Genomic DNA, 15,104 nt, shown 5'->3' with positions numbered 1-15,104 from the left:
CCGCTAACTGCCACACGTGTGGCAGGAAGGGAGACGCACCACACGTCTCTAATGCAAACAGATTGCCACGTCATCGCATGCATGCATGTAGGTATCTTTTTGGATTTTCAGTTTTTAAAATGTTTTATCTCTTAAATGAAAAATTCGATTGAAGATCCATTTTCACCATTAAATTCCTCGCGATGAGATCTTCGAAACTAGATCTCATGTTGATATGTTTTGATGATTTTTTTTTGGATTAAAAGTTGCCATGTCTATTGTATATGAATTGCCATGATGTTTACACTGAAGTTGCCATGATATATTTCAGCTATTTTCTTCTACATTTAAAAGTAAATTTTGATTTATAAAACGGGGAATTAAGAAACTAGATTTGCCATGAACCATAAACTAAAATTGCCATGATACATGCACGTAAAATTGCCATGGTTCATACAAAAAATAATTTTCATGATCAAAGTACTGGAGTTGCCATTATCAAAATACTAAAATTGCCATGATCTACAAACTAAAATTGCCATATGGCAACTTTAATTTAAGCCCTATGACAACTGCAGTGTAAACATCATGGCAACTTCTGGGCAAAAAAAAAATTCGTTGAAACATATCAACATGGGGTCTAGTTTTGAAGATCTCGTCGAGACGGATTTAATGGTGAAAACGGATTTTTAGTTCGCTTTATTATTTAGGAGATACAACATTTTTAAGCCGAAAACAAAAAAAATTTCTGCTAATGTCATCTATTCATATGTGGCAAAATGAGTGGTGATGAAGACGTGTGGGCGATGTGCAAACGCCCACATGTGTGGGTGTTAACATTTTTGTAGTTAGTCTATCGGTCGGTCGTCTAATTAAGTGGCCAGCTGGCGGGAGAGATTTTGGTAGTCCGGCCCGAGGAAGGACTTTTGATTTGAGAACAAGTCAAAGAAGGATGTTAATTTTGTGGAGGTGGAACGTCTACTAGCATAGCTAATAATGAATGTGAATTACTCCTAGATTAGATTAGAGTGCACGCGGGCATTAATGCGGGTGTTCCCGACGCATGCATGCGTGCTCGTTTGGGAGACCTGCGTATGGGGGGGGGGGGGGGGGTGATAGGGGGTAAAGATGGAAAATCTTTTGTTGTAAAGAAAAATGCAATTTACTATACTCACAAGTTGCGAGTCTGAAGAATTTTCATACTCACAAATCGTAACATTTAAAAAAATATGGTTGAGTGTGCATCATCGTGGAAGTGGATCGATGCTCACTCATTGGTTGGTCGGCGCCTCCCTCCCTCCTTGGGGAATAACTCTCCCATGCCTGACCTCCTGTCGTCACCCTCCTAGCCCGATGCATTGCGGCCGGGGTCGGCTAGTACCGCATGTGCGTTCCGATCGATTTCTTTTGAAGGGTCACCAGAGCGGAAACGGAAGCTGGCGGGGATGCGGCCTTGTTCCTCGACGACGCACCATCCATTCGATAGGGGACGAGTTGGCGGGCGGAGGCGGCCTTGTTCCTCGACGGTAGCGTTGCATGTGCGGAATGTGGTTGGTGATGTGTTAGTCGACACGGGGATGTGCGGGAGAGCCGCGAGGAAGATTTATTTTTATTTTTATTTTTTGAGGATCTGATATTGTGGTGGCGTCGAGTCATGCATGTTTTGATCGAAGCGGCCCGGCCGGGGTCATATACTTTATTTTTATGCAGTTATTTCTGAATTTTCTAAACTCCTAATGTCTCAATTGGTAGGTCGCGTTTCGGGTTTTATTTTCGTCCCACCTCACCCGGTCTTTTTTGGTACTTGCTCCCACCCCCGGCTCAACCGAGACGGTTTATTTTCGTACTCCCTCCCACCTCCCAGGTAGTTCCGGATTTTTTTTGTCCCACCTCCATTGGTTTTTTTTCGTCAGCTTTTTTTCGTCGGTTTTGTTTCGTCACATCCCACTCCCACACCTTCATCCACCGGTTTTCAGAATCGCAAAGGAAAAAAGTTCTCTCTCCTCCCACCAGCGGCCTCGATCTGGGATCGCCAGGGACGCCGTCGCCGCCGCGGATCCCACGGCGCCACCTCGCCACCACTGGTCGCCATGGCGCGGTGTCACCCCACCGCCACCTCAGCCAAGCGCCGCGCCGCCCCTCCAAACCCTAGCCCGCCCCCTCCGCCCGCCGACGGATCGCTTCCGCTCCTCCACGCAGTGAGCCGCGGCGACTTCCGCCTCTTCAAGAGTACGTGGGCGATTCCGGGCGGGTTTTGTTTGGATCTGGGAGGCACTGACTCTCCCGTTCGTCGCGTCGCAGGGCTGGTGAGAGATCTGGATCAGGGCAGGGGCCGTCCCAGGGAGGTCGTGGAGGCGGCCAAGGACCAAGGTCTCGTGGCGCTGCACTTCGCTGCCGGGAAGGGAAGGCCACGGGTGTGCAGGTACCTGGTCGAGGAGCCAGGGAGAGGAGAAATTAACGCACGATCCCCTGTAATCACGCATCTCCTGTAATCACGCACAAAACTAACGCACGATCCCCACGCTCCCTTCCCATCGCCACCACGGGAACAGGAGCCGCCGCGCCCCCAGCCTCGTGCCGCCCGCCGCTCGGCCTGCATCTCCTCCCTCGAGAAGCGGCGGCGCGGAACCAGAGTGGTCGGTCTGCGTCAGTGGCGGCAAGGTCCGTCTCCTCCCTCGACCAGCGGCGGCGGACCAGGATGCAGCGGGCGGCCACAGACGCGGCGGTGGATGCAGGCCACGGCAGAGGAGCTGTGCGTGGCGGCCCTTGTGGCGCGGGCGCGATGGTGCCGTGGCAGCTGCGCGGCGGAGGGCGTGTGCGTGAAGGCTGCGCGTTCCTCCGGCTTCCGGCGTGCCGCGGCATGGAAGGCTTGGAGTGCGAGACGGAGGGCAGCCTATGGAGTGCCGTGGGGGTGCAGCTGGCTATGAGGTCAGGAGAGGCGGCTAGGAAGACGGTCGCCTCCATGACACAGACGTCGCTCTCCGCATCACACAGTTTGTCCTCTGTCTTCCTCCAGATCTTGTTTTCTTGACATCTACAGTCTAGATCGAAGGAAGATTCGCTTCTTTGCCAATTCTCCATGCCATTCACTCATCTTACATCTTACAATAAAAGCTTACTTTGAACTCCTTATGATCAGGCTGTCAGATGTATTTATAGTAACTCTTATCTAGAAATATGTCTCACGAAAGAAATGCCCTCATTCATAGATATACTTGATAGTCTTGATTCCAGAGCCAAAAAGAGAATGAAGTTCTATGTAATAATGTGGCAAAATCTTTGTTTTGTTCATGTGTTCTATCTGACGTGATTTTTCTTGCTACTAACCTTCCTGCTCCTGACATATAAACTGCTGTTTGCAGCACTTGGATATACGTAGTTGTATCAAAATTCCCTTCTTACAACATGGCTTGCTGCTACTAGGAATATTAGATTGGAAGCACCTACATTGGACTAGATTAATTTGATTTCTTTGGTATAGCTTGCTTACTTCGTAATTGTGATACTTGTAGTTTGAAAGTATTTTGTTTCATCTTTGGTATGTTATTCAGTTTTCAGAATTGATCTCCAAGTGCTTATGATGGTGTTACTGAATGTTGAGTAAGTCCCACCTATGGAACCTCATAAGGCTAAGGCATTTAGACTAGATGCGTGGATTATGTGGTTGCTCACTAGATGTCTTCATTCACTGCAGTTGATGGTGTTGGAAACAATATATGGACACTTGCTTGTTTCTTTGAGTTGACACAAGTCCAATGAGAATTCTACACCGACAAAATGAGAGAGGAATTCAGCCCTAAAGAAAGCATTGACAGTGAAACCGGCATATATTTTATCACTTGGTCCTTCTATCAATGAAGCAATGTCAAGAGGTAACGGATGCAGTGTGGATAATGCAGGTATAAAATTTTCCTCAATATAGTAGTATTTCTTTCTTTCAATTTGGTGTTATGACGGAAGATTGGGAAGCAACCAATTAGTCGTTTCCGTTCTCTTTACATAATTACCTTATATTTTCATTTCAATGCTTTCCCTTACTTATTAACAGAGTTTGCTATGGAGACTCTAAATCAATTGAACACCTACGCTTGCCCCAGAACTCTTGGTAGCTAAGAGCCTCACACATGGATGTCAGTCGGGGCTTCCGTCCCACACCACTCTGTTGGCCACGCCTGCAGCCGTCCCAGCATCACCCTCCCGCCGTCGTAAACGATCCGGCATTGCTGCCCACACCCCTGCTTTGCTGCATACCACTTCTATAGCCTGTACAGTGGGGCGGCAAGCATGCGACTGAAGACGATCAGGTGATAATGTTTTTTCACAAGTATTGGCAATGGACAGTACCAATGTCGTAACTAATTTATTCTATCTGAATAGCAGTTTCTCATTAATTTCAGTAGATATCCTTATTTTGGTTTATGATCCATCAGTAAAGTTTGTCTATTTTCATTTAAGTTTCCACACATCTGTTTCATAGCATCCAAATTCTCTATTAAAGAGAAATACGTATGGAGTTCATGTGCCATTCATACATTCTATTGTATATTTTATTTTTAAGTTATGAATCTGAATGTAACTGCTATATCGGTTCACTACAAAGATGTGATATCCATTCTATAAGATTTGTTCTGGTGAGGCTCATGAGTTATTTTGGAGAATGTTACATATTTAGAAAGAATATTTTCCCTGCTTTTTATGGGGTGGAATTTTTCATAGCATCACAGTTATGTTCGAATCCTTCTGAATTTTACTAATCTCATCAAGATTTTCTTGTTGACAGTGTAATCTTACCAAGATCATGTGCTTTTTTATCTCTGGTTCTTGCAAGACGATTCTTTGCCGTACGTGTCAGGTTAGTGAGTTGAATCGAACGAATCCTCTGGCCACTTAGGTCTTTAAGCCCCGGTTCTTGATTTTGTAGTTTTGTTTATTCTCTTCCAATTTTTGAGCCAAGGTTGGAAGGTTGAGTCGGCAGAAAAATGTATCGGATCCATAACAAATGTTCTTTGCACAACAATTATACATACGAGGAAAAGAGCAAAATGTATTGGTGAATAGTGTTGATTGTGTGTATGGACATGATTTGATTTGGATACTTTTGTTGTATATATCCAATTGTATCATTTATAACTTATGGATATTAATCAAAACGTGTGTTGCACGTGCACGCTTACTAGCATGTTTATTTATTTATTTCCCTCCAGTCGAAATTGCGCCATTGCTGGCCCTTCCCTTCCGATCCGACGGAGCACTTGCTGCCTCGTGTAAACGCCATTTAAATTTGTGCTTGCAGGTGACTGAATCCCGCCGAGTATTATTAGGCGGAGGAAGGGACAGAAACAGGGCACGCCACTCTGCATTTTTGGTCTCGCCGAAATGACTTCAGTATCAGCCAGGGGGCTGTGCATCACTGGGAATTTTCCATTTGGAAGGTCCAATTCCTGACCATGATGCTATATGAACCGCAACCTGGAACAGTGAATCCTGATCGCGAATGTGCCCGCGGCGCAAGAGAGGAGGGGGCATCAGCTTGAGTATATCCAAGTGGCGGGACAGACAGGCGCGATGGCAATGGCAATGGAATTGGCCAACAAATTGCTACTGGTGCTCCAGAGCTACTCGCTGCCAGTTTGGGCCATGATAATCTCGGGGCTCTTCGTCGCCGTATCACTCTCGCTGTCCATCTACTTGCTCTTCAACCACCATCGGCCTACAAGAACCCAGAGGTCGGTTGCTTGTTATCATCAGTTGGTGTTGAATTTCTTATTTTCTATACAGCAGGGTAAATTGTTGCTGGAGCTGTGTTCGTGTTTGGACTCACCACTGCTGCGTTTCTTCTTTTCCAGGAGCAGAAGTTCCTCGTCGGCGTCGTTCTGATGGTGCCGATATATGCAATCGAGTCGGTAAGGTGGCTATGCCATGTCTTGTTCAAGTGCGCGGTCACAATGTTGTTGGCCGGGAGAGGTCGATCCAGCCGTTAACTCTTGGCGTGGACCAGTAGGTTCAATTTCAGCTTTTATGTAATCTTTGTGTTGATTTCTTTTGAATTGCAAAATCATTTGCTGATACTTTTCTCCCCTTTCAGTCATAAAATGTAAGGTGACCTTTCACATTTAGTCCGATATTTTGTTCATACGTTGATTTTACTTTCGAACCGCCTTTTCTTTTAAGATTATCAAATGATATCTTTAACTATTTTATAAGGTACAATTTCAAATTTAGTCTGAGATTTTTTTTATCGTACTTTGAGTTTAGTTATGTGTTATAATTGATATAGTTCTTAGCTAATTTGACAAACAATGATGGCTCCAATGCCTATGTCGCTTCTTTGCTACAAAATGTAAAATGTGATTTATCTTTTGCTGATCTTCGTCAAAGTGTTTTTGTTTATACATTGCAGGAACCCATAAGCCAATAGTATTAGGTTTAGATGGCTTTCCAGGGATTGAAGTGGTTGGAGCTGCAGGCCGAACTCAAATTATTTGTTTTTTCAGTACCATTTGTTAATTCAATTGCAAACATTGTGCTAATAGGTAAAGCTTCTATTATTTACACCTTTTTTTATTTAACAAAATTGAATGTACAATTAGGTGTTTAAGTAAGTTTTCTTTGTGTAGATACACCATCTAGCCTTACTCACGCCCAATTCTTTTTATCATTCACTTCCAACTATATTTTTCACTTTGTGTAGATAAAGACATGTCCCAATCTTCTTGGTCTGCTCACGTATGGTATGCATGAATCTCTAAAAATAATGTGGAATCATCTCATCTTCATGCTACTTCGCCAAGCAAGCTTACATATTTTTTGATCTATAGTTCATTTTTAATACAGGAGGCGATCTGAATTAAAGGAAGAACTCTATGTTGTCTGCTTGAATCAATTGTTCATCTCTACATTAACGAATAGGTATGGAGTTGCTTACTGTTACTTCAAATTATCAAGATTGTCTAATACTTGGTATTTAGTGATTAACATACCACTAAATATAATATCTCAGTTGGTAGTCTCCGTTCCGGGTTTTTTTCGTCCCACCTCCCATGGTTTTTTTTCGTCCGTTTTTTTTTCGTCGGTTTTGTTTCGTCACATCCCGCTCCCACACCTTCGTCCACCGGTTTTCAGAATCGCAAAGGAAAAAAACATTCTCTCTCCTCCCACCAGCGGCCTCGATCTGGGATCGCCAGGGATGCCGCTAAATATAATATCTCATGGTATGGAGAAATACAGAAGAATTTGTTCAGACTTCAGAAATGTGTGGTTGAGGAGACAGAAACACACAGCAGACTTCAGAAATGTTTTCAGAATCGCAAAGGAAAAAAACATTCTCTCTCCTCCCACCAGCGGCCTCGATCTGGGATCGCCAGGGACGCCGCTAAATATAATATCTCATGGTATGGAGAAATACAGAAGAATTTGTTCAGACTTCAGAAATGTGTGGTTGAGGAGACAGAAACACACAACAGTCTGCACTACACACTTGACATACATGCAAAGGTGAAAATTTCCCTTTTCTTGGTGCTTCTAATTATGATGTCTCATGGTTAGGATAATAAGTATGTACTTTGTGATGCATTTGTTTTGATACAGTTTGCATTATATATTATAGTTATATTTTGTCAGATGACATTTGTTTTGTTATTTCTGATTAGAGCTTGCTGTGTCCATGTATAAATATTTTTGGGAGCGTACTATGACATTTTTGTGCCACGACACATTTGGTTTAAGTTTTGTAGAGCAAATAGGTGTATATATCATGATAATCATTTTCTAAGCATGTTCATGAAAATTACGTTTATGTTGGATCATTCCGAATTTTACTAACCTTGTCGGTAATGCATCTGTGCATGATCTTAATTGTTTGAATATTATCATTCAACATGAATGGGTGGCCTCACAACCAATATATAGTTGTACCCCAGTGGAACAACTTCATGTTTGTACCAATCTGGCATATTGGCCCATCTGTACGTGGGAGGTTTTTTGGTGATATAATCATGCAGGTTAACCATCCATGCAATTGAAGTGACACGTCTAGATTTTTGGGGAAAAGCTGTTGTATATTCCCCGCATCTGCTCTTCATTGTCATAGCTACTTTGCTACCTCCCTGCAATCTGTATGAGTTGTGCGGTCTGAAGCTTTGAGTGAGAACACGCCTGATATGATTTACTTCTTTCTGCCCTGAATTAACAAGATGCTCAGTAACATTGTGTTGAAAAATAATGCATGCGAATGTGGATGTCAGATTGTTTTAAGGATTTGATTATGGTAGTTTTACCTATGACGATAACAAAATACAACACACACACACACACACGCGCACACACACACACACACACACACACACACACACACACGAGTACTACTGAATTATGTTTTTCTATAGGTCATCAGATAACTTATGGAGAGATATAGGGAGCATAAGAAGGACTTGCATATGGTGTTCATTGACTTGGAGAAGGCCTATGATAAGATAACGCGGAATGTCATGTGGTGGGCCTTGGAGAAACACAAAGTCCCAGCAAAGTACATTACCCTCATCAAGGACATGTACAATAATGTTGTGACAAGTGTTCGAACAAGTGATGTCGACACCGATGACTTCCCGATTAAGATAGGACTGCATCAGGGGTCAGCTTTGAGCCCTTATCTTTTTGCTTTGGTGATGGATGAGGTCACAAGGGGTATACAAGGAGATATCCCATGGTGTATGCTTTTTGCGGATGATGTGGTGCTAGTTGACGATAGTCGGACGGGGGTAAATAGGAAGTTAGAGTTATGGAGACAAACCTTGGAATCGAAAGGGTTTAGGCTTAGTAGAACTAAAACCGAGTACATGATGTGCGGTTTCAGTACTACTAGCTGTGAGGAGGAGGAGGTTAGCCTTGATGGCCAGGTGGTACCTCGAAAGGACACCTTTCGGTATTTGGGGTCAATGTTGCAGGAGGATGGGGGTATTGATGAAGATGTGAACCATCGAATCAAAGCCGGATGGATGAAGTGGCGCCAAGCTTCCGGCATTCTCTGTGACAAGAGAGTGCCACAAAAGCTAAAAGGCAAGTTCTACAGGACGGCGGTTCGACCCGCAATGTTGTATGGCGCGGAGTGTTGGCCGACTAAAAGGCGACATGTTCAACAGTTAGGTGTGGCGGAGATGCGTATGTTGAGATGGATGTGTGGCCACACGAGGAAGGATCGAGTCCGGAATGATGATATACGAGATAGAGTTGGGGTAGCACCAATTGAGGAGAAGCTTGTCCAACATCGTTTGAGATGGTTTGGGCATATTCAGCGCAGGCCTCCAGAAGCTCCAGTGCATAGCGGACGGCTAAAGCGTGCGGAGAATGTCAAGAGAGGGCGGGGTCGACCGATTTTGACATGGGAGGAGTCCGTTAAGAGAGACCTGAAGGATTGGAGTATCGACAAAGAGCTAGCTATGGACAGGGGTGCGTGGAAGCTTGCTATCCATGTGCCAGAGCCATGAGTTGGTTGCGAGATCTTATGGGTTTCACCTCTAGCCTACCCCAATGTGACGCCCAGATAATTAAGCTACAGTGATTCCCTGCTAATGATGCCACGTCACCACGGTTACTGTGATAAACTCTCGATAGTTCAGAACCGAAACAAATTCAAAATTTAAATAAAAGAAAACAATAAAAGTTTTCAAAAATTAAAACAAAAATGTTCGGTGGTTGCCAAATATTACAAAGATAATTATGGTGTAAGGTTCACAATTTTATAAAATGCCTAAGTGTTTATAAATAAATAAAAACAGAAAAGAAAATAAATAAAAGGAAAACAGAAAACAATACAAAAAAAAGAGGAAGGAAACCCCACTGGCCCAACTGGGCCGAGCCCACCTGGCCCAGTCGGCCAGCCCCCCTGGCCCGGCCCACCCCTCACTCCCTTATCCCCCCTCCCCCGGTCGGCAAACCCTAGCCGCACCCATTCGCCCCCCCGATCCCCTCCTCCTCCCTCCCCGCGCCGATCTGGATCGGCTCCGCCCGATCCCGTCGCCCCCCGACGCCGGCGACCGATCCGCCGCCTCGACCTCACCTCGTCCCCTCCTTCCCGACCGGCCGCGTAGGGTGCAAGGCCCCTCGTCGCCTCGGGCCGTCCCGACCCCCACCCCACCTCGCCGGATCCGCGACGCCGGACGGCCGCCTCCCCGCCCTCCTCCTCACCGGTCGCCCCCGACCGTCTCCGAGCACGCCTCCGAGACCCTGCGCCCCCCCGTGAGCCCTCCCCCCCCCCCCCCCCTGGATCCCCTCTCTCCCCTCGTCCCCCTCCCGAGCGCCACCACCGCGCCCCCCCCATCGCCGGCTCCGGCCGCCCCCCCCACGTGCCCCCCGGCCTCCCTCTCCCTTCTCCTCGCCCGAGCCTCGGCCCCGGCGAGCCGCCGCACCTGAACGCCCCCGCGTCGTGGATCTCGTCGCCGGCGCCCCCCCCGGTGACCAAATGGTCACGGGGCCGAGCCCGTGGTGCTCAGCGCACCGCGCGACTCCCCCCTCGGTCTCCGTAGCGCACTGTCGACGAAGATCCGGACCACCCCGCCGCCTCCGCCGCTCGCCGGCGCCGTTTCCGGCCGAGTCCGGCCGTGGCCTTGCCACCAATGGACGCGGCGTCCTCTCCCCATTCGAACGCACCCACCCGCGGCCCCTTTTGGCCGCCGGGCGACGATTCCGGCGAAGTCCGGCGCCCCCTCCGCCGCGGACGCCCACCGGAGCCCCCAATGCCGGCTGCCGACGTGGCCGACACGGGGCCACCCCCTGGGTCACTGAACCGTGGGCCCTAGGGGCCCGGCCGGTCTGTTGACTCGGTCAGCCAGGCTGACTGGACCGGCCCCTGCCTATGACATGGGGGCCACACCCCCCAGAACGTTTAAAAAAAAAGAAAAAAGAAAAAGGAAAAAAGAATTTAGAGAAATATAATTAATAAAAATAATAATGAATAAAATTAATTAAATAATTAATTAGTTAAGTAAATAATTAATTTAATTAATCCGGATTAATTAAACCTAATGACTAATTAACCTAATTAACTAGTGTTAATTAAACCTAACTAAGATAATTAGTTAACAGTCACTAACAAACGGGACCCACCTGTTAGGGTTGACTCAGTCAACCCCTGTTGACTGCTGACGTCAGCATGACATCATGCCGACGTCATAAATACATTTTTTTCGAATTAATTAAATAAATAATTAAATTCCAAAATTGTTAAAATCTTTTAAAAATCATATGTTTTAATCCGTAACTCGGATTAAAATATTTTCAACATGAAAGTTGCTGAGAACGACGAGACGAATCCGGATACGCAACCCGTTCGTCCGCCACACACCCCTAACCTATCGAACTCGCAACTTTCCCCCTCCGGCTCCTCTGCCCGAAAACACGAAACACCGGGAATACTTTCCCGGATGTTTTCCCCCCTTCACCGGTATCACCTACTACCGCGTTAGGGCACACCGAACACCGCGTATTGCCTTGTTATATTTTGTGATGCTTTGTTGGCTCTGTATTCATTATTTCTTCCCCCTCTTCTCTCCGGTAGACTACGAGACCGACACTGCTGCTGACCAGTTCGACTACGAAGTTGACGAACCCTCTCTCTTGCCAGAGCAACCAGGCAAGCCCCCCCTTGATCACCAGATATCGCCTATTCTCCTCTATACTGCTTGCATTAGAGTAGTGTAGCATGTTACTGCTTTCGTTAATCCTATTCTGATGCATAGCCTGACATTGTCGCTACATCTGTTGATACCTTACCTGCAATCCTAAATGCTTAGTATAGGATGCTAGTTTATCATCATTGGCCCTACATTCTTGTCAGTCTGCCTTGCTATACTATCGGGCTGTGATCACTTGGGAGGTGATCACGGGTATATACTATACATACATACATACTATACAGATGGTGACTAAAGTCGGGTCAGCTCATTGAGTACCCGCAAGTGATTCTGACGAGGGGGGCTGAAAGGACAGGTGGCTCCATCCCGGTAGAGGTGGGCCTGGGTTCCCGACGGCCCTCGACTGTTACTTTGTGGCGGAGCGACAGGGCAGGTTGAGACCACCTAGGAGACAGGTGGGCCTGGCCCTGTTCGGCGTTCGCGGATACTTAACACGCTTAACGAGATCTTGGTATTTGATCTGAGTCGGCTACGAGCCTATACGCACTAACCATCTACGTGGGAGTAGTTATGGGTATCCCGACGTCGTGGTATCAGCCGAAGCACTTCAGACGTCAGCGACGGAGCGGCGCGCGCCGGATTGGAACGTAAGCCTGCTCTTATTAAGGGGCTAGGTTCCGCTTTCGGCCGCGTACGCAACGTGCAGGTGTGCTATGGGCGATGGGCCCAGACCCCTGCGCGCTTAGGTTTAGACCGGCGTGCTGGCCTCTCTGTTTTGCCTAGGTGGGGCTGCGACGTGTTGATCTTCCGAGGCCGGGCATGACCCAGGAAAGTGTGTCCGGCCAAATGGGATCGAGCGTGTTGGGTTATGTGGTGCACCCCTGCAGGGAAGTTAATCTATTCGAATAGCCGTGATCTTCGGTAACAGGACGACTTGGAGTTGTACCTTGACCTTATGACAACTAGAACCGGATACTTAATAAAACACACCCTTCCAAGTGCCAGATACAACTGGTGGTCGCTCTCCCTCAGGGATACGAGGGGAGGATCGCCGGGTAGGATATGCTATGCGATGCTACTTGGAGGACTTCGACCTACCCTCTTCTGCCTATTGCAAGACGGAGGCTGCCAGAAGCGTAGTCTTCGACAGGATTAGCTATCCCCTCTTATTCTGGCATTCTGCAGTTCAGTCCACTGATATGGCCCTTTACACATATACCCATGCATATGTAGTGTAGTTCCTTGCTTGCGAGTACTTTGGATGAGTACTCACGGTTGCTTTCTCCCCCCTTTTTTCCCCTTTCCTTTCTTTCTGGTTGTCGCAACCAGATGCTGGAGTCCAGGAGCCAGACGCCACCGTCGACGACGACCCCTACTACACTGGAGGTGCCTACTACTACGTGCTGCCCGCTGGCGACGACCTGGAGTAGTTTAGGAGGATCCCAGGCAGGAGGCCTGCGCCTCTTTCGATCTGTATCCCAGTTTGTGCTAGCCTTCTTAAGGCAAACTTGTTTAACTTATGTCTGTACTCAGATATTGTTGCTTCCGCTGACTCGTCTATGATCGAGCACTTGTATTCGAGCCCTCGAGGCCCCTGGCTTGTATTATGATGCTTGTATGACTTATTTTATTTATAGAGTTGTGTTGTGATATCTTCCCGTGAGTCCCTGATCTTGATCGTACACATTTGCGTGCATGATTAGTGTACGATTGAATCGGGGGCGTCACAAGTTGGTATCATAGCCGACTGCCTGTAGGAATCCCCCTTCCAACTCCTTGGCCGAAGTTGAGTCTAGACATTGCAAAACTTTTACTAACATGGCTGTGTGTCTTACGGGCACACGTCGCCATTGGGTGGTACTAGGATCTTTTACTCCTCGACCTTTACTCTGGGACGCTGATCTCTCCTCTATTCGGGTTAAAATGAAGTTTACTAAATCTAACAATAGGATCTCGTTATCACTTTCACCCGGAGAGCCCCTTGTTACTGAGGATCGCCTGCTACATCAGAAGATTCCGAAGATACTCTCTGATGTTCTCTCGAGACTTGTGCCCATCACTTTTGCTATTCCCGACCACCGATAAATCCTTATGGATAACTACTTACGCTTGCCATTCTTACGATCATTCCCCATTGTTCTTGTTATTACAAGATACCCGAAGTTTTCTCTATTGTTCCGAGAATACTTCGTGCCTATTGCCTAGCAGTTCTTTGCCACATGAATACCCCTATGGATAACTCTCGCACTTGTCGAGTATCCGCTTATCCCCAGTTGTTCATGTGTTTCACAAAAGTCTTCGAAATACTATTCGATACTCCAAAAATCCTTAGTAGCTTATTGCTCTGCAATACTTGTCTGCTTGCATTGTGGATGCTTTCCATATGTCTGGCAATGTTCGTTAGTATCCTTAGGCACCGTCATTTTGATCCTATTGATTCAACATGAGTGCGAATGCACGCAATCATCATTTGATCCTTTTAAATTATCCTTCTGGCTCAGACGTCATTTTTGAACATGAGCTTGTTCTCGACCATTCTGTTCGCCGTCAATTGTACCCTTAGGTCTATTGAACTTATCCACCCTTGATCAGAGCGTCTGCTTCTGATCCTTCTATTTGGAAATCGTAATTCCTTTGATATCTAAGCATCGAATCATTCAGGTGTTCTATAATCTGATGCCCTTGCATCCTTTCTTCAACTGATTGTGTGCCGATGCTCACATCAGCTCCGCTATGGACCGTCGGATCCTTATTGGATTATTATTCGACAGTGTCCTCCTTAATCAATAACCTCGTGAGCCTTTCCTCTGATACATAATGCTTTTGGTAAATTGCATCCTCTGTTTTATCAACCATGCTCTATTTTCGAGCTGGTGGTATTTATGATTGAAGTTTGTGGTATATGTTCGTAAGATGCCCGGATGGGTTGAACCTATGCCTTCCTTAATATGTGTGAACTCGGAAGATTTCACGAGTCATACTCATCTGGTATTTCACCAGGTAAAACTTTCAACACTAATGCCTTTATCAAAGCGAGAAGTGAATGGAAGGTTATGCATTGAGGAAGTGGGAGTCGACCTTGCACTTTGTGTTCATGCCCATGGATGCGATGTATATCCTATCATGGAAGCTTCTTGTAATAATAACTATTTCCTTGATAACTAACATATGGTATCTGTGAATTGATCCTACGCAACCGTGGTTCCGACCATGATTGTTCTTCTTTGATTCCATTTCTCGGACAAGTTAAAACAATTGTCTTCTATGGATCAATACACCAGTCCGACCTTTACTTTGATCTTGTGTTGAGTATTACCCCCCTGGTATCTCGAGATTATCATGGTACTGCATAACTTCTTATAAGTTCTTCATCAAGTGCTACCTTACCACTGATTCCCATTTTTCACGGGCTCTGAGTTATTAAACACTCAAAGACACCGATAACTGAAGCGAGTCCGCTCTACGGTTCAACAACTCTTTAGTAAGCTTCTATAAATA

General features: G+C 46.3%; 1 long non-coding RNA gene across 5 annotated transcripts; it reads left to right on the top strand.

Moving 5' to 3' along the window:
* Window positions 1-1,966: 1,966 nt before the first annotated feature.
* On the top strand, window positions 1,967-8,424 carry LOC123101953 (uncharacterized). Of its 5 annotated transcripts, none has more exons than XR_006448674.1 (11): window positions 1,967-2,208; window positions 2,281-3,579; window positions 3,674-3,878; window positions 4,028-4,283; window positions 4,760-4,831; window positions 5,273-5,705; window positions 5,826-6,512; window positions 6,671-6,710; window positions 6,814-6,888; window positions 7,102-7,473; window positions 8,364-8,424. It is a non-coding gene; the product is annotated as an uncharacterized lncRNA (long non-coding RNA). The 5 variants fall into 5 exon arrangements; XR_006448675.1 differs by lacking the exon at window positions 8,364-8,424 and having other exon boundaries at window positions 2,281-2,972; window positions 3,531-3,579; window positions 7,102-8,277; XR_006448676.1 differs by lacking the exon at window positions 8,364-8,424 and having other exon boundaries at window positions 5,826-5,976; window positions 6,380-6,512; window positions 7,102-8,277.
* The last annotated feature ends 6,680 nt before the right edge of the window (window positions 8,425-15,104 follow it).

The sequence above is a fragment of the Triticum aestivum genome, chromosome 5A (assembly GCF_018294505.1).
Source record: "Triticum aestivum cultivar Chinese Spring chromosome 5A, IWGSC CS RefSeq v2.1, whole genome shotgun sequence".
NCBI lineage: Eukaryota > Viridiplantae > Streptophyta > Magnoliopsida > Poales > Poaceae > Triticum > Triticum aestivum.
Note: the sequence above shows the minus strand (reverse complement) of the source record. Positions and strands in the feature narration are given on the sequence as shown.